The 22,892-nt window shown below is 38.3% G+C and overlaps 1 protein-coding gene across 6 annotated transcripts in view; it reads left to right on the top strand.

The window, feature by feature from the left end:
* The first annotated feature begins 9,204 nt into the window (after nt 1–9,204).
* mef2aa (myocyte enhancer factor 2aa) overlaps nt 9,205–22,892 on the top strand; it is a 193,673-nt gene continuing 179,985 nt past the window's right edge. For 2 of the 6 annotated variants that reach the window (XM_059952707.1, XM_059952712.1), the window contains exons 1-2: nt 9,332–9,683; nt 10,055–10,159. The gene's annotated coding sequence lies outside the window, so the exon portion shown is untranslated. Of the gene's footprint in view, nt 9,224–9,327; nt 9,684–9,728; nt 10,160–22,892 lie in introns of those variants that run through there. The other 4 variants (XM_059952709.1, XM_059952713.1, XM_059952710.1 and 1 more) reach the window with 4 other exon arrangements.

Genomic DNA, 22,892 nt, shown 5'->3' with positions numbered 1-22,892 from the left:
AGTTTTTTAAATAAATAGCAAATTTTACTACAATTCTAATATACACTAAATGAAAATCATTACAGTATTCCATTTTTCGATCCCCTTCCACCACACACATTCAATATCAGACCCTAGAAACTGATTTTATATTTTATTTTATGACTGTGTATTGGTCCCACAAAAACACTTGAATTGTTTTGTATGCTGTGCTTCATGTTTATAACATCAATTGTAATTTGAAGTAAAAACAGTAAATTTTTAAATACTCAGCAGCTCAGGCAGCATCCATGGAAGGATAAGTGCTAATGTTTTAGATCTGGGATTCCTTATTGCCAGCATTTTCTGCATTTATTTCACATTAGCAATAACTGCTGTTTGAGTTTTTTCCATGAATTGTAATTTACAGCTTTATCCAGGGAACATTTGGACTCAATTTTTTCGAGTCCTAAACTGCTTCAAAATGTCTGAATAACTGTGATATTACTGCAATGATTTTTTTAAAATGTATTTTACTTAAAATTAAGTGAGAGTCAATATTATATGTTAAAACCTCTTGCAGTTCAGGTTTCACATTCTGAGTAGTGAAATGGTTAACATTGCAGTTTCTGGTATGCCACAATTAAACAGAACCATTCTGTCTCCCTCCAAGGATGTTTACAAACTGAGAGCTTGTAATGAATTCTTGCTTTCACTCAGGAATGAAACTGAATTAAATGTGGATGCAAGTCAAATTATGATTCAGAGAGTGTTTAATTTAACTAGTGTATAAACACAGTACCTGTAATAAGTACTGTATTTACATTATTGCAGTACAGGAGATACATTGGACTGTAACTTAATTCAGTAATTTTAGGTCAGTATAAAGTACTAAGTTCATTCCTTGTAAAAAGGAAAAGAATCCCTGCTTAGCAATTAGTTCTTTGAAAACCTCAGCTTCCTCCTCTGTTCTTTTAAATTATTTCTGAAGCACCGAACAGTGTACAGATTATATGATTAGGTGCAAAAATTTGTGTAAAATTATAGGAACCAAACACAACTGCAGCTGTCAATGTTCAGGTCTAATGGCTTATTCCTACAACTCATTAACCTTCATAATAATTTTTTCGTTCTCGGAAGTATAAAGTGAAATGTCTCTTTGTAGAGAACTGGTCATTACAAGATTGAATTTGGGAAAAAAATGCCTATATCTGACATCCCACTTCACTTTTTATAAATATTTTGTTTCAATGATCTAATCTAAAAATAAAAATTGGTATGTATGTAGTCTGTAGTTGCAACAGCCTGTTTGTGAACTCGAGGCTGACAAAACACAAAACCAGAGCTGTTACTAAGCCTCTGAAGTCAGGCCAAAGGGCAAAGCTAAAAGTGAAGAATTGAAAGCACATATTAACAAGAACTTCTTCACACAAAGAGTAATGTGTTTAGTATAATCTGCTGGGCAGAGTGTAATGGAAAAAGCACTGAGGGCATTCAAATTGCAGCTGGATCCTATAATGGTTGAGTTGAGCTTCAATGGGCCAAAAGTGCTTTTCACACCCTAACTTATGAATCCTAGAGGAGATCATGTTTCAATTTCAGTTATTAAATGCATTGAGATTTATGTAATGTCACTGTATGTATTTAGTGACAGCCGATTGGTATGATGAATGCTTACGCAGTAGAACACCCCATCTGATGATAGCCATCATGAAAGGAGAACAATAGTTGTAATGCATTTTGCTTAATGAGTAACAACCAGACAAATCCTATCGATCTGGATACAAAAAAATTGTTCTTTCAAATCTGTCCACTAATTAAAATTTCAAACAGTCTAATATGACCTTCAGTCAATGAAGGTGAATGAGCAAGTGCAACAGGCAGTGAAGAGGGCAAATGGAATGTTGGCCTTTATTACAAGGGGAATTGAGTACAAGAGCAAGGATGTCCTTTTGCATTTGTACAGGGCCCTGGTGAGACCACACCTGGAATATTGTGTACAGTTTTGGTCTCCAGGTTTAAGGAAGGACATTCTGGCAATTGAGGAAGTGCAGCGTAGATTCACTAGGTTGATTCCTGGGATGGCAGGGCTGTCTTACGCAGAGAGATTGGAGAGATTGGGCTTGTACACACTGGAATTGAGGAGATTGAGAGGGGATCTGATTGAAACGTTTAAGATAATTAAAGGACTTGATAGGATTGAGGCAGGAAATATGTTCCAGATGTTGAGAGAGTCCAGTACCAGAGGGCATGGATTGAGAATAAGAGGTCAGTTATTTAAAACAGAGTTGAGGAAGAGCTTCTTCTCCCAGAGAGTTGTGGAGGTGTGGAATGCACTGCCTCGGAAGACGGTGGAGGCCAATTCTCTGGATGCTTTCAAGAAGGAGCTAGATAGATATCTGATGGATAGGGGAATCAAGGGATATGGGGACAAGGCAGGGACTGGGTATTGATAGTGAATGATCAGCCATGATCTCAGAATGGCGGTGCAGACTCGAGGGGCCGAATGGTCTACTTCTGCACCTATTGTCTATTGTCTAATATGTTCATTTTGCCCATAGGTTGAAACAAACTTGAATGAACAAGTCCACTTTTCAAAACATTGGCATGAATCTTGCAAGTTAATAACTGGTGGTTCCAAAGGGGCCACTGGCCTTCAACTATTCCAACTTAAGTATGTCGCAGATTCATCGCTTCATCTGCCCTCAAGTCTGTCACTGGACTCCATTTGGAGTTCATCGGTAAGCTCAGTCTTGCTTGCCTCAGAAGTGGTGGCATAGACCCTGTTCTTTTCACTGTGGATTCTTGGACTGTGCACTGGGGAAGGCAAATTTCTGTATCATTATTTTACTTCACTACAATTTTGTTAAAAAAACCAAAGTACTTTAATTTGCCTTCTAGTAACTTTTAAACTTTTCTACTCCTATTTTTATGTTCCTTAATAGTTTTGAAATGATTATGAATGCCAGATATATAAAAAACTATTCAAAATAAAATTAATGTTTCCAAGAGCCAGAGTTCCAGATTTAGCTTCTATCAAAGTCTATAGCACATTCTAACAATGGGTCCTGGAGGTCTAATTGCTGCACAATCTTTCCTATCCAAGTTGAGCTTTCAGAATGCTGATAGATTTGGCTGTCAGACCAACTAAATTTGGGTAGGAGGCTGGGACAAGGAAAATCCATTGGGTTGTTTCCTCATTCACTTTCAAACATTAAATTTCTAATTACATGAAGAATTTGGACAATCATTTCTTGGCTCAAGGGTAATGGCATCTTGCCCTTGACTGGAATCTCATTAACTCTTACCACTTCCTAAATCACACTTGCATTCATTGTGTTTTTATGATCAGCTAGTGCTTTTTTCTCACCTATTCCTCTTACATTTTCTTTTCACTTTGCTGCCTTACACTTTTTTCTCTTCCAGCTCCATCTCAATTTCCTTACTGAGACAGTTTAATTTACTTTCTCCCCAAAATCTACATAAAGCACTTACTCAGTCCTAGTGACTTTAATATTTGTTTTAATTCACTATTTCCTTTCTCTTAATCGGCTACTTACCTAAATTTTTTCCACATAAGATCTCACACCTTTGTTCACATCCAGCCTCCCTACCACACGTTACTTGGCTTTCCTATTCATGGTGTTTCAATCACATATATTAAAAAAAAGTTGACTATTTCCTTATAGCCCTTGACAGAATTCCTTCCATCCCTTTCCACCAACACTTTAAATTTATTCCCAGAAAACATCCGACCACTGAATTTCCCTTTCAAATTACAGCCTGCCTAACCTGACTTCCCATTTACCTCAATGCTTCAGTTATCAATCTGCACAATCACAGTCAATCCCATCTCTGAAATATCTAATCTCCACTTTGATTTTTCTTTTATAACCAGCTCCTGACTGGGCTACAGCAAGAAGTGCAGGGATTCACACTCCTCAGTCAAAGCTCAACACCTATACTGAGTTATCATGGAGAACAAAAATGTAGTGGTTACCTTTACACTTTACAGCGCTGACTGAAAGATTGGGAATTACTTTCTGCCACTGTCTGTAAGGAGTTTGTACATTCTCTCAACTGGATGGGTTTGTTCTGGGTGCTCTAGTTTCCTCCCACATTTCAAAGGCATTTGTTTTATGGTTAGTAAGCTGTGGGCATGCTATGTTGGTGCCAGAAGCATGGTGACAGTACATTTCAGATTGTATTGGTTGTTGACACAAACAATGCATTTCATTATAAGTGTCAATGTGCATGGGACAAATAAAGCTAACCTTAATCTCTTGAACCTTTGAATGTTAAATCTAACAACAAATCAGGAGAAGATGTACTTTACCATTTATATTACCGTCTTCTGCATGTGAAATGTTAATCTCCAGATAGCTGTATCATATTCTTTATATACCTTCTTAAATTCTCACCTGTCTCCACTCATAATCACTCAGGGGTGAACTTTCGGTTCTTTGACTCAAGATCTCCCAATTCACCTTCATGGCTCCTGACCCAAATGCCTTTGTAATGGCTTAGTTTCATATACTACTCTCCTTCTTTTCAAAACAGACATTATAAGCCTTTATCTCAAACCCCACATCGAACAACTGTCCTTGAAGATGAATATACCTTCATAAATCCTTGAATATTTCTTTAATAAAAAAAGGCTTAGATGGGGTGGTATTTTTCAGTATATCCAAGAGGGGCTTTTAAAATAGTATCTAGTATCTAGAGGGAAAAAGACAGTGATTCTGTTTTGGGGAAATGAGCTAGGTTGGGTGATAGAGCTAATAGTGGATGAAGATTTTCAGAATAGTGACTACAACTCATTATGCTTTAAGATAACTATGGGTAAAGATAAAATTAGGAGAAGGCAAATGACAGCAGGATAAGATAAGAATTGAGGGGTACTGATTGGGAATTGCTGCTGTCAGATAAGCCCATATCTTACATGTGGAATCTGTTCAAAGATCAACTGATCAGATACTGTGGCAGGATTGGCATGTTCTGGCAAGAAGAGAACACAAGGATGGTAAAGTAAGAGCACCTTGGATAAAATGAGAAGTCCTAAATTTAGTTAGAAACTAAAATGAAGCATACGTAAGATTCAGGAAGATAGATTCAGGCTGGCCCCTTATAGAACATAAAGATAGCTGGAAAGTGCTCAAGAAGGCGATTAGGAAGGCCATAAGTGCCATAAAATGTCCTTGGTGGGCAGGATCCAGGATAATTTCACGGCATTTTCAAAAGAGGATAACTATAGGGAGGGTAGGTTCACTCAAAAATAAAGGAAAGAATCTGTGCTTGGAGGCAGGACAAGTGGCGGAGGTATTCAATGAGGAGAAGGATTTGGAGGATTGTGAAAGCAGAGTGGGACATGCTAACACACTGGGATCTTTTGAGATTATGGAGAAGGTAATGCTAGATTTTCTGAAAAGCATAAGTCCTAAGGGCCTGATCCAATATGTCCCAGAATATTGAAAGAAGCAAGTGAGGAGATTCCTGGGGCACGGACAAAGAACTTGGGCACTAGCAGGAAGTGAAATCCCAGTTATTGGAGTGCAGCAAATGTACCTTTGTTCCCGAAATTAAATAGGGATAGTTCAGGTAATTATAAACCAGGGAATTAGGATTATACGATAAGCATGCTACTGAAGAATACTGAGCAATAGCATATATGTACATTTGGAAAGGCATGGCCTGCTTAGACACAGACAGCATGGCTTTGTACAGAACATTCATGCCTTACAAACTTGTTCAAATTTTTTGAGGATGTGACTAAAGATATGAAATTGAAGCAGATTAGACTGTCTATATTATCTAGTCTTGGAAAACATTTGTAAAACACCTCATGGTATGTTCATTCAGAAGATGAAAATGCATGGGATCCGGGGTGAATTGCAAGTTTTGCTGAAAAAGACAGGGCAGCAGTAGAAGACTATTATTCAGGCTGGAGGCCCATGACCAGAACTGCTGTGCAAGGATTAGTGCAATGATTTGGATAATAATATAGATGGGTGGATTAGCACATTTCTGAAAGACACCAAGATTGACAGAGCTGTGGACAATGAAAAGGTCTATCAAAAATACAGCAGGATATAGATTAATTGCAGATATGGACAGAGAAGTGGCAGATGGAGTTTAATCCAGGGAAGTGTGAGGTATTGTCTTTGTGAAGTGAAAAGAGAAATTATACAGTTAATGGCAGACCCCTTAAGAACATTGAGGTACAGAGGAATCTTGGGGCCCAGGTCCACAGTTCATTGAAAGTGGCCATGCAAGTGGATAAGTGAAGAATACTTGCCTTCATTGGTGGGGTGTTGAGTTTGAGAGTAAGGATGTTATGCTGCAGCTATGACATTAGTAAGATTGCAGTACTGCATGCAGTTCTGGTCACCCACTTATAGGAAGGATGTAGAAACTATGGAGAGGGTGCAGAAGACATTTCCCAGGATGCAGAGTGGAATAGACGGTATGAACTATCAGGAAAGCTTGTTCTCTCTAAAGCCACAGAGGCTGAGGGGAAACCTGACAGAAGATTTTAAAACTATAAAAGGCATTAATAAGATAGATAGTCAAAACTTTTCCCCAGGGCAGAAATGTCTAACACCAGAGCACACACTTTTAAGGTTAGAACAGGGAAGTTAAAGGCAACAAGAGGGGCAAGTTTTATTTTTATGCAAAGTGTAGTAGGTGTCTGGAATAGGTTAATTAGGCATAGCAATGGAAACAGGCAACTTGGTGGAGATAAGAGGCTTTTAGAGAGACACAGAAATAGGAAGGGAATAGAGGGTTATGAATGATACAGAGGAAGAGGACACATAATATAAATTGGCATCAAGATTGGCACACCTTCATGGGCAGAATGGCCTATCCAATGCTGTACTGTTCAATGTTCTACTTAACATACTTCAAAATTTTACCCATCTTTCTCATTAATAAACATTTATAAATGTTCATTTAGCTTTCCAAACATACTATAAAATGCCACAACCAAAGTTACACTGCTTTTAAATCTTTTAAAGAGGTGCATTATCTTATTCACAGAGTGACATTATTGATCTCATCACATTGGTTTATTATTTATCAACTGTCCCACCTCATTGAGATTGCCATTCAGATGAGTAACATGCTAAGGAATGGCTCCCTTTACAGCCTGTGTTGTTACTTCCAAGGTACCAAGAAACTTGGGAGTGGCACAGTAGCTAAATGCTATTACAGCACTTGTGATCCGAGTTAACTCTGCTACCTTCCATAAGAAGTTCCTATGTTCATCCTTGACCACATGGGTTTCCGTTATTTGCTCCAGGTTCCTCCCGCATTCAAAAGACGTACAGGTTAGTAAGTTAATTGGTCAGATGGGTATAACTGGGTAGTGTGGGCTCATTGGCTGGAAGGTCCTGTATCTCTAAATAAATAATCATTCTCCTCACACTGGCCTCCATCATGGCATTGTGATGACACAGGAACCACGTCCAATTGATAGGATTACTAATGGCATTTTGATGACACAGGGGTCAGCTCCAATAGTTTTATTCTTGACATTGTGATGACACTGGGACCAGGTCTTACAGGTTTACCGATGCCTGAAATCCCATCCTTCCATCAGACATGTTGCCACTTGTTCAGATGAAGGGTTCCAGATCTGAAACATCAACCTATTCTTCCTTTCAGAGACGCTGCTTACCCTACAGTGAATTTTCTGCTTTTGATTTATATTTGCAGGATCTGCAGACTGGTGATTTCCTTTTACCACTTGTGTTGTCAGTTCATAGGAACCTAAATTTCCTCTGGTCAAATGGCATGAAGAGCAAAGTCACCAAATTCCAGTTTCTGCTCAATCTCAGACTGAAATGCTTGAGCCTCCAGTGTCATACAACTCTGTAACAGACCTTTCATCCCATCACATCCAATATCAACCATCAAGTACCCATCTGTATTGTCCATCCTATGAACTGTGCTCTGTGAACTTCCAACCTTTCACTGTAAATGTCCAGACCACTGCACAACATAGCCAGCTTCTTTTACATAAAGAAATCTATTATCTTTGACTCAACCACAACACTCCAAACATCCAATTCTGCAAACTTCAAACAAAAATACCTTCTATTTTTGACACCAACCTACTTTCTCAACATCTTAATCCTCTCATTCCAATTTGACTAGTTTTCCCATATTTAAATTGTCTTGCATCTAACCAGCTTCAAAGCCTCTACTTGCCCCAACAGAACTCCTATTTCTTTTTCTCCCGAATTCTTGTAATCTGCCCTCCTGTTTTTTTTTGTTGCCAATTTTGTCTTGTGTTCCGGAGATTCTTGCCAAACAGACCCCTACTTGTGAGCTCCTTAAAATCTAACACGTGACTGTGCCTTTTGATGATCTAATGAACGTTGGCGTCTACTTCTGTGCACTGCCTTTATGAATGAATACCTTTTTATTTCAGATGACAGTTTACGCCTTGATGTGATTTGAACATGTAAAAAAAATCTCAACTAGACCTTCACCAGTTAAACTTCCTTCTTCCATTTAACCTGAGGCTAACAATGAAATTTGACTGCTATTCCACGTTGTCCCTTTTCGGTTCCTTAAAAAACAACCCCCCCCCCCACCCCCAGATCGGCCAGCAACGTCACCCATCCAACTCATAAAAGTCGTTTTGCTCGGTATGGGTTCTGTCTTGAGGAAGCGGTGGGGAATAGAGGGTACTTGATACTGACAGTTTTCGAGGCAAAATATTAAAGTTCCTCAGCAGTCAGGATACTGAGAAAATGCTGACCTGGTTTAATACGAAAAATTCCGGCCTCCCAATGAGAGATCAGCCTGAACTGGGGACGCTTGTGAGACACAACATAATCATCACTCAAGCGCCAAACCTAGGCGAAAAGAAATATAACCTAACATCAGAAAACAGCCCGACACGAACTAAACGAAATAGAAAGAATGCCTGTCACCCGCACTCCACCCCACCCTCTTCCTGAGACAGGTTCCAGCGCTGCTCCAACTACCTAACCTTATTTTCAATCGCCGGCACCCAACCCAGGCCCTACGCCCATTGGCTGTCTCCGTCCTTTAAACCCGCCCATAGACAGAAAGGTCCAAAAGTGATTGGTCTGTCGAGATGTCAATCAGCTCAAGCTGCCAGGGAACAAGTTGGGTTGCCTCACTCATGACGTCAATTGCAGGTGGGGAGAATTTAGTTGTGATCCGGAAATGTTTTTTGGTCTAAACTGGACAAAAGCGGCATTATAAGTTCAACAAAGCCCCAAAGTGCGAGGTAACCATTTGATTATTTCCCTCTTCAACAAAATGCTGTCGGAATACCCAACAGTCCGGCGCCACACTTTGTGAAAACGCCAACCCCCGTAGCGCGAACTCCCATTAGCTGCTCGCCTTTGACGTCTGAGCAGAGTAAAGGGTGCTGCGTTCTGCTACGCCGCGCTTCGCCTTGGGAGAAAAAAATAGATCCCGTGTTTCAAACACCGGCAAAGTCGTCAACGAGCTCAAAGAATCGCCTGTTTGATGAAAAGTCTAACGCCGGGGTTTACCCATTAAAACACAAACATAAGCCGGAGGCTGTGTCTTACTTTGGGGCATTTCCCGTGGTGGCGGAAGGATGCGAAGCGCCGCTGTTGTAAGAGAAGGGGCTGGTCTATATGTGGGAGACTAAAAATAGCAACATTGTATCTTTTTTATACAATTATTCATTTCGCGGCTGATACAGTATCCTCTGACTGGTGAGTAAAAATAGCAACATTTCTGCTTCCCCCAGCCACCCAAATGTATCTGCTTGGCAGGGAAACCGGAGCATGTTTGAGTGGATATTTGCTTTTCCTGCCCCAGAGTAATGACAGGCACCGCAGCATCAAAGCTTCGGGGGCTGACTCTATATAGAACAGCGGGAATAATACCTCACAGTGCTTACCTACTGATTTCTTTTTATTAATTTTTAAAGAAATATAAATTGGCACGGGAATATCGTCCCAGGTCCCCGCCCCTCTCCTTGGGCTCATTCTCGAGGTGATGTTACAGTGGGAACGAGTTCTTTTCTATATTAACCCGGAAATATTCTGGCATGCTTGTCTAATTCTCCCCCCTACTCTTGAAGGATTTTTCTGACAGTTGAGGAGAAAGTGAATGCTGTTTCTGCGAACACTCAAAGGTTTAAAAGTTTGGAAAATTGTCAGGGTCGCCGTCAAAGAGGCAGGAATCAGTAAGTTCAATCAAACTACTTGCTATTTACTGATTAAAATATTTTTTGCGGGGAAGGGTGGGAACAGAATCTTTACTCCTGCATCTTCTTTAGACCTATCCGCTTGATTTTGGGGGGGGGGGACTGTTCCAGGATTGTGTGAGTGTTCTCTTCCACATTATGTATCTACGTGATCAGTAAATGGGTAGAATCGTTCTGTTGGCTGTCATGTATTCTTTAGGGAGACGCGAAAATTGCCCTGTTATGAAGTAATCCATCTAGTTTCCAAAACATTCTGTTACGCGTGCGAGTCGGACGTTCTCATTGAAGACATTAATTCAGTTAATACTTCAAAACACGACCTCATAAATTCCCACATCACGTTATTGTAATTTGGCAGTGAGATGAATGTCTTGTGCAACTTAATAGCTTGTCAGTTCTGTTGAGTCGTCATAGAGAATTTAATTTTATTGCGAAGTTCTTGTACCAGACGTGAATATGGCTAGTAGTTTGTTTTGCCAGTGATTGTTGTTTTTTTTTATCGAGCTCCATTGTTGGGATTCAGTTATATGTAATTCCATTAAAGACTTGGACTTTCAACGCACTAAAAGTGCCATTAAACGGTTTATTTTGTGCTATATTCCCTATTAGCATATGCTAATGATTCTGTGATCTTCAGTCCTTGGCGTTCAGGATTGCTAGAACAAGTTTCTTTTCATCTATCCATGCAGTTTTAAATAAACAATAATTGATTTCTGTTTTTAAAATGGACAGACTGAAGATTGTTTTGGATTCTTGATGGATGGTCTGGTGGTAAATCTTGTTAAAGGTCACGCTTGTAACATGATGTAGCACAGATTTGTTTTGTCATTTGTAATATAATACAATATTGTGAACTTGATGATCAAAGTTAGTACGATTGCTCCTTGACAGGCTTAAAGCTTTTTAAAAAAATAATATTTTTTGGTAATAGGGCTAACTGGCATTAAATTACATTGGAAATATCAGCTGCTCAGATAACATTTTCATGTGTGTAATTGGCTGGATACTATTTAACAGTTTTAAAGCATTATAGAAAAATTCTTGCGTTTTCTGACCCATTGTAAAATGCATTGCCATAAATGAGTCCATTGTATTACAATTACGAATTTAGACATACAGCATGAAAAATTCATGTAAATATGTTGCTGCTTGTACTTTCAGAATGTGGTGCCAACATACTCTTTGAAATAAATGCCCCTGAGAACATTAAGAATGTGGTTTGTTTATTATCCATAAGAGCAATTTTTGCATTTATTTAAATAAATCCAGAATTATGTTCCTCACAAGGAGATGCAACTAGTGCGTTCTCCTTATATACTGATCAATTCTGTAAACATAAAGGTTTGATCCATTTGGTATACTAATCTGCACATGCATCCTGTTCCGTAGGAAGTCATAGGCTTGGATGTTGGAAGGAAAAGTAGCAATTCAAAATATGGAATATCACAAGTTAAATGATTTTTTTTGGTATAATTTTTCAAAATCAAAATCTACAAAAGAAGTAGTTATCAGAATAGCAGATTATGGCAGTGGTCCACAACTGTAAGTTTGATATAGAATTGGTCCACCTTATTAAATAAGATGTCTACAGTTGCAGTCATACAAGCAATTTTAATTGTAAGTTTAGCGATACAGTACTATCCTCTGATTTTTTAAAGTTGTTTTCTTTTAATATATAGATTAAAGTGGTTTTAAATTAGGTTGTGAATTGCCATGACAACAGTAGAATATTTACTTGACGATTTGGAGTCTCAGAAGTATTGTAATCCTAGATTTGGTGAACAGATATCATGTGACTGATTTACCTACAAATTGGTTGGATGTATATGGTAGCTTAGCTTGTGAAAGCTTTAGGAGGTCCTGACAAGTAGTGTGTGTACTACATAAGTACTTGTACATTAATGTACTGAATGTCTGAACTTGAAAGTATTTTCTAAACAACTGGAAATGATCATGGAATTGAATTTGGCTTATGCATTTATCATTTTAGGAAATATACAATTTCGATTATGTCATCAGGCAGATTCAATTATTTTAAGCAACAAATGATATTTAACATCAATATCAAGGAAGTACGGCAGAGTACAAATCAGAATATATTATACTTTTCGAGCCAGATCAAAATGTGGTTTCTGTATTTAGTTATATGGTTGTAATGGCCAATGGAACGAGCATAGGTATGGGGAAGTTCATATACTTGTAACACAACATGTGTCTTTTATTGCACATCTTGGCAGTAGATTTAACTCTGTGCACCTGCGTCTGGGGTTTCCGAATTGTACATTGTGGTGAGATTTGTAGCTGCCAATTCCTGTCAGAATTCAGGCTCTTATCTACAACAAATTGATACTGACTTAAAACTGAGCTTTATTTTGGTCCTTCTGTAGTAAGAGTTGCTGCAAAACAAAATAGCTGAAAAATACCATGAGATAACTTCAAATACACGTTTGCTTCTGTTGTTCATGGGACTTTCATATGGTTACAGCCTGAATACAGAGGGTTCATATACATTTCTTGTGAGGAAAGGCATTGTGTTTGTTTTGATGGATGCATAGATATTTAGCCCTTGTACCATCTTTCATATCTTAAGTAATTTGGCTAAGTGATGCTCCAAACAACTTCTTAATTTGTTTTGTTGAGCTGCAACATTGACAGATAAAATCTTTTGAGATTTCTATGAAGTGTTAACACTCTCTAAGATATAATTTGGTGAGGAAGACTTTCTTACTGAATTAACAGACTGTTTGGGTAAGAGTCTGATACAAACCAGGACCTCTGCAGTGAGACAAGTGGAAAAGGAGGTCGGGGGTGGGGGGATGCAAAGTGTGTAATTGAAACAAGAAGCAAAGGATACCAATTTTGTTTTAAGAGGAAAAACAAGCCTGATCTAAGGCCATATGAAGTGTTGGGAGGAAACAGGAAAAGGAAGGACTAATTAAGGAACAGCTAACAAAGAATTAATCCAAGGATAAATATGGGGTGCATCAGAGAATGAGAGGAGGACTTTCTTGATTGTTTTACTTTAGGGTGTGTGAATTAATGGTAAGGAGTTTTGGCATTGTGGAAATTTATTGATAATAATGGCTCAATCATTTCCTGTTTTAATTTTTCAGCATAAATGGAGTCTTGCTGCTTGTCCAACATAAAACCATAGAACCAAGAGGGAGATTTTGTAGATTATTATAGGGATATCAGCTGGATCACTTTGCTTTGTCATACCACAATACATGGGAATGGAGAGACAGTTTCATCAGAACATTTTAAAGTACAATGACTACAATGTAACTTGCAAGATGCTTTTAAACTCATAACCTCACTACTAGTGTCAGACTGTAAATGAGTAATGCTAAGCAATTTATAGCAACCTCTTCAGTCCCATCTTAAGAATGGGAGAACAGAATCTGCAATTATTAATGCTAGCGTGTTTTTGCAGCTCAAGTGGACAAATTGAGAAACTTGGCAAACCTATCCACACTCTGCACTGAAAGCTTACTGAGAGACAATGTTGAATTGGTGTACTAACCAGCCACATATTTTCATCAAGGGCTCTCTCTGGATTATACTTTACCAGTTAAATTAAATAAATTACTCATCTACGATTTGGAAATTAGGGTTCAAAATCTGGAATTTTGAGTTCTGTAATAAAGCGGATGTAATAGTACATTTCTTAGGAGACCATGAAAAGATCAAACTTAAGACATTTAAGTACAAAGCGCACTTAGAAGAATCTGGCAGCTAAATTAATAGGCTTGAACATACCACCCCACCCATAACTATTTATTTCCTGTCCATTTACAGATAAACGCGGTATAGCTATGCAGATCTTTTCTTATATGTTGCCCACTGTAGATTTTTGGTGCCTTGGCTTTTTTTTGTCAGCTCATTTTCTGTTTATGGGGGATTGCTGAGTCCAGTAGTCTGGTGTATTTTGCCTAAGTAACTATGTCAATTCATTAGCTGTGAAGCATGCTGAGATCTACTCACAATGTGCCTTCTTTGTTTCTGTTTTTGCTCGCACTTTTCTGTGAACTACTGTGTAGCTGATTATGGTTTAAAGTCAGAACAGCAAGTTGAAGATCTTATTTTAAGCTAGCAGCCGATTCAATAGAGTCCTGGAGTTGGCTAGGAAGTCCTTGGCTATTTGTGAAGGGACTTGAGAGAAGAGTTTCCATTAAGGATTCTATTAGAACTGCTTGAGGTTGCAATTGAAAGATGGGATGACTAAATAGCTTGTGGAGTTGGAGTTGGGATTGTACAAATGTTTTAATAGTATTGTGAATTTATTGAAAAATGGCATTATGTTGTGCAGACGCTATTAAGTTATGTTTAAAATCCTGTTGAATAGTATTGATTTGAAGGTGCAGACAAGTTTTAGTAGTGTATATTTATTTTGATGTGATTGTAATGTGGCCAGCTTCTACTATGTCACTTCAATAAATAACTTCTAAGTGGTAGTTACTGGAAAATTATGATAACTTTTTGTATATATTCCTTTCTGTACCGAATGGTTTACCAGGTGTCAACCTTGCTATTTCTTTAGCATTTTTTTTGGTCTTTTTTTTAATGAGGCCGAGTTGCTAGCTTGACACTCAACCCAACACGGATGGAAAGCATGTGTGGAGCCAGCCGGATTGAAACTCGAGATCACTCATCTCAAAGTCCAGTGTGGATGTCTCTATGCCACTGGCCAAATAAACTTTTTGCATGTCCTCCATTAATAATACTGAAAAATGTCTGTTTTTGGGGAAAACCAAAAACTACCGCAGAAAATATTGTATAATAAATTAGTTTGTCGATTATTTTGGGTATTATCCAGAGGAAAAAATTAATGGTTACTTTAACCATGTTGATGACAAATAAATAAAATTACATTAAAACTCTTCAAAAAGCTTGAGTATGTGATCAGTATATGTATTGACTCTTATTAACAAGTTTAGCGGGAAGAATTCTGTTAATCATTGCAGTCCAAAGATTTTACATTTATCTCAGTTTAATTGAAAACTTGTGAATTATGAATGTACTCTTTTTTTTTTAAGAATGCAGTCCCAATCTCCTTTCAGGGGCATCATATAACATGCTTTTAAAAGTTCATACCTGACCTATCATGTTGACCGGATGGAAGTTTGCAAGTTCAGTTTATGACCATATGGATTTCTGCTGGGTGTTCTGGTTTCCTCCCATGTTTCAAATGTTGGTAGATTGACTGGCCACTGTCAATTATTTCTAGTGTGTATGTAAGTGGTACTCTGAGAAGTTCCATAGAATAGGTTACAGGAGAAATTAGTAATCAGATGGGATTGCTGTGTGAGTTGTGTTAGACTCTGACTCTTCCTATGTCATTTATAAATATAGTAACACACATTCATAATGTTTGCCACAGGTTGTATTGCGCTTGACTATGTCCATAATTTGAGTTTATAGCCTCACATTCCCTCGTCCTTCTCCTGGCCTATTCCCATGACTGGAGGAGCAGTCTGGAAAGAGTAACTAGGTCTCGGATAGTGAACTCATTGACTCCACTTCTTGGCCCTTGACTGCTCTAAAGATCAATGGCTTTTTCAACTGTTTTTAAATGTCTCTGATAATGGGATACATTTAAAACTGATTGTAAAAGTTTCAATGTCTTTAAATATAGTTCTGTTAATATTTAGAAATAAATTTCAAATACATATCTGATGTAAAAATAATTAAAACCGTCAGAGCGAATTGACATCAGTTCAGGAGGGAGCTCTGGAAAGAAACAGCTGTAATGTATATATCAGAGCACCCGAGTTATCTGCTCCAATGTACTGCACAGTGGAAACAGAATTGTGTGTCCAAGTTCCCAGTCAAACCTTGAAGTTCAGGAACCATTGTATACCTTACTGATCTGAGGAGTATGGGATGAACTGTTCCTGCCCCCTTAGTGTTGCACTAGCTATATAGTAAAAGGATGTATTTTATAATTAGTACTGACATGAGCTGAAAATGTTTCAAATGTATCTGTTCATTTCCAATTTGGTTTTACTAACATGTTTTTGAACTGTTTAGAACTGTGGAATTGCTCTTGACAGCTTGTGTCATCAGAAGGCCATCTGCGCTGTTTGGGGGAAGGGTCTTAGATTCCACTGTGTACATACTAGTCATGGCTTGCAGTTTGTGTTGCCTTATGGAGCAGCTGTGGCAGCAAGGCTGGTAGGACATTGGGAGCAGCAAATGGAAAGTGTGACCCCAGAGATCCTGCAAGAGGCAGACACAAAGTACAGGCTGTCTCCAGCACAATTTAGCCTATTAATTAATAAAGTAAGCAATCAAGCCAGTTACTTTTTGCAGTTCAAATAAAAGGGGACAAGTAATATACCCCAGATTTGACTACCATAAAACTGAAGTATCATGTACAAAGTGGATCTGGCCTCTCATGCAGGATGATCTGGAAGTCTAGGGACAGTGGGAGAGGTCAAATGGCATCTAACCTCCTGTGCTCTGGTGGGTAGGCTTGGCATTCTTGCACAAAATGACTAGTCTCCCTGGTGGGTTTCTCTTGACAGTATAGTTATCTGTATGATTATATTATCAGTGTGGACACAGGAACTGGTAAGGGTACATCAGGCCATTATTTCTTATCCAGAGTCTACTGATTACTTTTATGTAGTCTTCCATCTGTACTGAAAGTATGGATGCATTTTAAGCAGTAATATGAAAATCCCTTCATTGTAGTTGGAACAAATGTTCACGGACTGCTAAAGTATTTAAGATTTTTGGAAGGTATACTTAATGTTGACCAATTTCACACACACAAGGGTTTTGGGATTAAATGACCATCCCATCCTTGCCTTACAATGACATCTAATTTTTATTTTTCACCATAGTTTTTCACACGTAAATGTAGATTTTTGTTTACCACTCCCATTGTATTCACATATACCTGTATTGAAATTATTGTCTACGCTTGCACTCTATGTAACAAATTATTACCTCCGAAACGAACCTCCTGCTGTTTCTTGGAGCTAAGTATGCTCTAAATCAAGGTGACTTGCATCTTCCAGTTGCTTTTGATAAAAGCCATAGAAGCAAGCAGCTTTCAATCTGAATTTTTTTCGTAAATTTAATGCTGAAAATCATTGTTTACTGTGCATTGAACCTTTTCTTTTGCCAAATTTGCAAGGCCTAGTCCAGCAACTTCTTGAATACAAGCTATTTGACGTTTAGTTCTAGTTGACCTTTGCTGGAAGATGTCTTTTATCGTTCTTCCTTTGCTGGTTGATCATAGTGTTTTATGATAGCGGATGTATGATTCTAGTTACCTTAATACGTTAAATATTATTTAACCTAAATACTTTAATCAGGGAAGTGTATTCTGAAATATATTTTAAGATGTTTCAATTTTACTTGTACCTTGCCATGTATTTTTTTATTGCATATTATTCTTGAGGTGCCTTTATTCACAAATGGATATTTTTTCGATATTACAACTACAGTAGGTACTAGAAGTAAATAATCATGTGGGGTTTTAAAAATTAAGATTGGGATTATTTTAAACTTTTAGTCAACTTTTAATTTTTCCATTTGTATTAATATTTCAGTTATCTGAAATATTGTGTTCACGTTATTCCTTTCTAAACTGAATGACTTGTGTATGTACGTCTTGGTGGATAATGTCAGTGGGGCTTCTGCCACTTGCTAAAACATGACTGCTTAAAGTCTTGGACGCCTTGCACTCAGCTGAGCTGAGAGTTGTAATAGTGACATGTGGAAGAATAAGGCAGATATGAAGCCAAGTCATTTTTATGACGTGTAATACTATTGTCAAGTAATGCTTTATATTAATTGAAAATGATGAATGTTTTCACAGTCTTGATGGAAAAGGACAGTGGGCATTGAAGTTTAAATGGTTAAGATGCTTTGAGGATGGTTATTTTGCAGGAAGTGATTCATCACTTTATACTGCAGAAGCAATGTACTGTATTCCAGAACTAGTCAGGGCGAAGAAGTACTTGCTTGATGAGTGCAACTCCAAAGATACTTGAACTTATCCAAAACAAAACCTGACTTGTGCTTAATACGTCCTTCTATATAATTGCTTTCTCCTGTGATGTACTGTAGTTACTGTGTGTGCTATCTGTATGAACTAGGAGATTTGTAGTCTGAGGGCTAGATCTCTGGCATTCAAAACCAGTGATCCTGAACTGTACAAGAAGTCTAGGTACAACCTGCAGAAGACTATTTTAAGAAGAGAGTCTGCATTGAGGTTAGAGACAAAATCAAATGCACGTCAGCTCTGGCAGGTTTGCAGGCCATTACTTCCTACAAAGCAAAATCTAACATCATGAATGGCTGTGATGTTTCACACCCAGATGAACTCAACAACTTCTATGCACACTTTAAGAGAGAGAATAAAACTACATAGTTCTGAATCCCTGCAGTATCTGGTGACCCTGTGATCATGGCCAATGTCAGAACATCTTTCAAGAGGGTGAATTTGACACGCTCTGATGCTGTACCTGGTAAGGCTTTGAAAACCTGTGCCAACTAACTGGCAGGTATGTTAAGGGACATCTTCAATCTCTCACTGTTGCAGGGAAGGTGCCACCTGTTTTAAAAGGGTAACAATCATACCAGTGCCCAAGAAGAGCAGGGTGAGCTACCTCAGTGGCTACTGCCCAGTAGCACTCATACCTACTGTGATGAAGTGTTTTCAGAGATTGGTCATGGCTAGAATAAAGTCCTGCCTAAGCAAGGACCTGGATCCCTATCACCTAATAGGTCTACACTGGATGCAATCTCACTGGCTGTCAACTCAACATTGGGTCACCTGGACAGCAGTAATACCTACATCAGGCTACTGTTTTTTTATATTACAGCTGAGCATTCAACAGACCCGTACCCTCAGTTTTAACCAACAAACTCCAAAACCTGGGCCTCTGTACCTCCCTCTGCAACTGTTTCCTTGACTTCTTCACCAGGAGGCTACAGTCTGTATGGATTGGAAATAATATCTCCTTACTGACAAACAACACTGGTGCACCTCAAGGATGTGTATTTAGCCCACTGTTCTATTCCCTCTGCACCAATGATTGTATGGCTGGGCATAGATCAAATACTATCTGTAAATTTACCAATGACACAACCATTGGCGGAATTGCAGATGGCGATGGGGAGATGTACAGAAGCAAGGCAGATCAACTGACTGTGAGGTGTTGCAACAACAAACTTTCACTGCAATTTAAGACGAAGGAATTGATTGTGTTCTCCAGGAAGGGGAAGTTGAGGGGACACACACCAGTCCCTTTTGAGGGATCAGTAGTGGAAAAGGTCAGCAGTTTTAAGTTCCTGGGTGTCAACATCTCTGAAGATGTATTCTGGGACCAACATAATGATGCAATTACAAAGAAGGCATGACAGTGGCTATATTTGATTAGGAATTTGAGGAGAACTGGTGTATGTCACCAAATACAAATTTCTACAGCTGTACAATGGAGAGCATTTTAACTGGTTACATCTTGAACCCATGACATTTATGTTTAGAAAAGCAAGAACATTAGAAGTGTAGGACCACTGATAGTTGCAAATTTCCCTCAAGTTTCCGTTGCTGGCGGTGGTGGTGGAGGCAGAAATGATAGGGTCTTTTAGGAGACTTCTGGATGGCTACACGGAGCTTAGTAAGATACAGGGCTATGGGTAACGCCTAGGTAGTTATAAGGTAGGGATATGTTTGCTGCAGCTTTGTGGGCCGAAGGGCCTGTATTGTGCTGTATGTTTTCTATGTCTCTAACATCATGACTAGAAGATCCATTAGGTCAAAATAGTAAATCTACCTATTTAACACTACAGTTGCATTTCATTGCATGGGTGTGCAGTTCAAAAAGAAAGGGGTAGCTCTTCACCGTGTTCTTGAATTAGGAATAGTAATTGAATACTTTCTTTGCAAGGAAGTCTTCCTGTTAATTACTGGAAGTAAATATAAGTCAACTAATAGATTACAAAAAGAGAATTAAAACCTGAAATAATCTCTTGGGTATAACTAGCCATTCACATTCACTCTGTTGTGACCTCTTGTACTGTGACCAACATTTTAAATCTCCCATCCTCCGTGAACATACTGAATAAGGTTTTATTTTTCTATGTTTATTCCAGCACTAGGACAATTGACAACTCCATTTTGGAGCAAAAGCTGCAGATGCTGTAAAACTGAAACAAAGAGAAAATGACAGAATTGTGCTGCTAGTCAGGCAGCACATATAGATAGTGAATTTGCTGTTTTGTTGAGGGGTCTTTGATCTAAAGTATTGATACGGTTTTTTTCTCTCTTCCTTGATGCTGACAGAGTACTTCCTGGAGCTTCTGTTTTTTTAAAATTTTTAACCCTTTTTTGTTTTGTTGAACATTTTTCAATAACTACGTTTTCTATTCACCTCTTCAATGGCTGCATTTTCTATTTGATAACCTTTAGGCAATTGTGGTTTTAAAGAGCTATTTGAAATTGCGCTTGTTGCTAATATTAGGTCTGCATTTTCCAGCATAAGAAAAAGAAGCAGGCAAAGCCCATTTGATTCCTTCTACTCTTAGATTAGCATTCTAGGAGAACATGGCTGATCTTTTACCTCTGCATCATTTTTCGGCAGTAGACGCATATCCTTTGATTGCTTTAATGTCGAAAAATCTCTGGTCCTCTTTCTTGAACCTTCACAGCCCCCTTGTGTAGAGAATCCAAAGATTCACTATCCTCTGAAGAGGTCTTCTTTTCATGTACTGAATGGGCAAAATGGTCACAGTGTATGTAGTGGGCTGAGTGGCCCATCCTTCTATGACTGACTTTCCTCTTATTTTGTGTTTATGACCCAGATTCTGGATATTCTATTTAGGGAAACATTGTTGGTGATCGAGAAACTGCAGCCACAATCTCTCTAGTGCATTTCTACAGAATGGTGCTGCCATTGATCTCTCCTTTAAAGAAATGGGCTGACCTTAGGATAGCTGATGCAGCCTGTTAATAGCACAGAAAAATTGTTATCCTGGACTTGTTCTGGCTAGAAACTCTCATCCAATGAATCTTTACTCAGAGAAGCCTGAGATAGGGGTCCTTGGACATGGGTCCTGGGGATCATGCATTAATCTCTGAACAGCGAGTTTAGGATTTGTTTCAAAAGCTGAAAGCTCCCTGTAAAACATTCCATGTTATTGTAATGTATTCTGTTTATGAAACATATGACCTGATCACTTACTTTAAATGGATTGTAGGAGGTTTTGGTTCCGAATTCTTTTGTTATTCAGGAATTTGACCATTGTTAATGAGCATTGTTGAAACTGGCTGTGGCATTGAAATCTTAAGCCTTAATCGGCAGTCCTGATTTTTTTTTGCATCTTCTGTGAAATATTGTTTGTGCTCCCAGTGCTCAGAGATACATTATTAAGATTTATTTGGAGATTAATAATTAATTGATACACCTAATTGGCATTAGTTTTAAACTGATAAAACAAAACATGTTTAACTTTTAGTTCTAAATTAAGTTATGAATGGTTCATTTATACAAGATGCTGCTAGTGTCTGGTGGATAGTTCTATACTCTCAGTCCACGTTCAGAGAACAGAAAAACTTGATATTGATCTGCTGGGCAGAGATCTAGCAAAGTTTTTCTTTTGCAGTTTAATTTCCACTCCTCTGTCTTCTCAGCGTCAACACTAATTGTCTTCCAGTGCCCTTCAATGGTTTCCTCACTTTTTGAAAAATCCAATATACAATTCCTGATGTGAGTGAAGATTCCCCCTTGATGATGTGATGATCATCAATATTACGTGCTGTGTCGTATGACTTGGCCGATCATGGGTCTTGACAATGATAGTTCTTCACAAATCTTTCTACAAAAGTGGTTTGCCACTGCCTCCTTCTGAGCAGTGTCTTTATAAGATGGGTGACTTCAGCTATTATCAATTCTCTATAGAGATTGTCTACCTGGCGTCAGTGGTCACATAATCAGGACTTGTGATATTCACCAGCTGCTCATATGACCATCCAACACCTGCTCCCATGGCTTCACATGGCCCTGATCAGGGGGCTAAGTAGGAGCAACATCTTTCCAAAGTATGACTGGCAGGCTAGTGGAGGGAGGGAGTGCCAAACAGCTCCTTTGGTAAAGATGTATCTCCACCCCGCCATTCTTTATGATACTTGTATTAAAATCATTCTGTTGTTTAAATAAGTGTGATTTCTTTATAAATAATTTAAAGATAGGAGAAATAGTCACCAAGGAATGCATAATAATGTTTATCTTTATTGTATTTGCAAATTTGATAAGTCAGTCATAGTAATGATGTTATTTAATATTTGCTTCCTTGGTGTTTAGACTGCAAATTGCACTTTTTTCTAGCTGCATGTTATTATGATACTCTACGCTCTCACTCTTGCAGGATTTTGGGGTTTTATTTTGAATGTTAAATCGTTGCCCATTAAATTTAGAGATTGTACTTGGACTCATTCTTTCAATATACAGTCATCAACCTAGTTCATATTGGAGGTAATGATTCCATCTGTCAAGGAGAGCAATCTAATTCATGCTTCTATTCAAGAGCTTGCTGATGAGGCTTAATGATGCTCATTGATTAGCTCTCTGCTCAATAAACCCCGATGATGTCAGACACACTCCTGGTTTTTCAAGAGTTTGAGGCATCTTACTGAACTTTTACTATTAAATGGTGAGACAGTGTTATTGCAAATAGCAATCTGGTGAATCTACTG

This window comes from Hypanus sabinus, chromosome 28 (genome assembly GCF_030144855.1).
Source record: "Hypanus sabinus isolate sHypSab1 chromosome 28, sHypSab1.hap1, whole genome shotgun sequence".
Classification (NCBI taxonomy): Eukaryota; Metazoa; Chordata; class Chondrichthyes; order Myliobatiformes; family Dasyatidae; genus Hypanus; species Hypanus sabinus.
The sequence above is the reverse complement of the archived record's forward strand: the minus strand, read 5'-3'. Positions and strand labels throughout refer to the sequence as shown.